This window comes from Propithecus coquereli, unplaced genomic scaffold, assembly GCF_000956105.1.
Source record: "Propithecus coquereli isolate 6110/MARCELLA unplaced genomic scaffold, Pcoq_1.0 Scaffold746, whole genome shotgun sequence".
Taxonomy (NCBI): Eukaryota; Metazoa; Chordata; class Mammalia; order Primates; family Indriidae; genus Propithecus; species Propithecus coquereli.
Genome location: NW_012153574.1, coordinates 32,616 through 33,595, shown reverse-complemented (window position 1 = coordinate 33,595; position 980 = coordinate 32,616). Strand labels below are relative to the sequence as shown.

The 980-nt window shown below is 60.7% G+C and overlaps 1 protein-coding gene across 1 annotated transcript in view; it reads right to left on the bottom strand.

The window, feature by feature from the left end:
- The window catches only part of PODXL2 (podocalyxin-like 2), a gene marked incomplete at its 5' end in the record, with an annotated part of 34,404 nt that overhangs the window by 1,214 nt on the left and 32,210 nt on the right, over nucleotides 1–980 (bottom strand). The window lies entirely within an intron of this gene.

Sequence of the window (980 nt, the reverse complement as noted above, 5' to 3'; positions counted from 1 at the left end):
AGCCGGGCATGGTGGCGCATGCCTGTAGTCCCAGCTACTCGGGAGGCTGAGGCAGGAGGATCGCATGAGCCCAGGAGTTGGAGGTTGCTGTGAGCGAGGCTGACGCCACATCACTCTAGCCCGGGTGACAGAGCAAGACTCTGTCTCAAAAAAAAAAAAAAATACGATACAATAAAATAAAGCAAGACCCTGGGCCTAGCGAGGAACTCAGTGGGTGACGGGAGCCCAGCTGGGCCCTGCTGGTTGGCTGACAGTGACATTTGTCCCTGCCCAGCTCCAGCTGGGACGAGACCCTCCTGTGGCCACGCCCCCTCCGGCCCCTCCCTAGCTGCTTGCCCCCCTCCTGGACGTGTCAAATCACCAGTATCCCGCCCCAGCCTCCAAAGCCCCCAGCTGGAGAGCTCAGGTCTCTCTGAGGTCCCCTGACATGGAGCTGAGAGCCCGGCCAGCCTGGGTAGGCCCGGGCGTCTCCCCAGGTCACCCTGTAGGAAGGATCCTTTGCCACTCCTAGTCCCAGTTCTGCTAGAGCCCAAGCTGATGAGCCGTGCCCTGGTTGTCATGCCAACCCAAAGACCCGCCCCCTCAGGGTGATTGACGTGCTGGGCGTCTGTTCCTCGTTACAATGGCAAGTGCCAGGTGCGGGTTCAAGACTTGGCACTCGCTGGCCGAACAGCGGGCCAGCTGGGTCCGAAATCTGGGAGAAGAGGAGGGTCTGGAGATAGCCCAAACAGCACGTAGGAAAGTTCTAGTTTCTGCAATGCTTCTTCCCCCTCTTTGCAGAGTATGGGCTGGGCGAGGACAGCTCCAGCACCGGGACGGGACCTCGCAGCCCCCTGCTTATAGAATCAACCCCCTCCTGGCCGGGCACGGTGGCTCATGCCTGTGATCCCAGCACTCTGGGAGGCCGAGGCGGGAGGATTGCTCCAGGTCAGGAGTTCGAGACCAGCCTGGACAACACAGCGAGACCCCATCTCTACTAA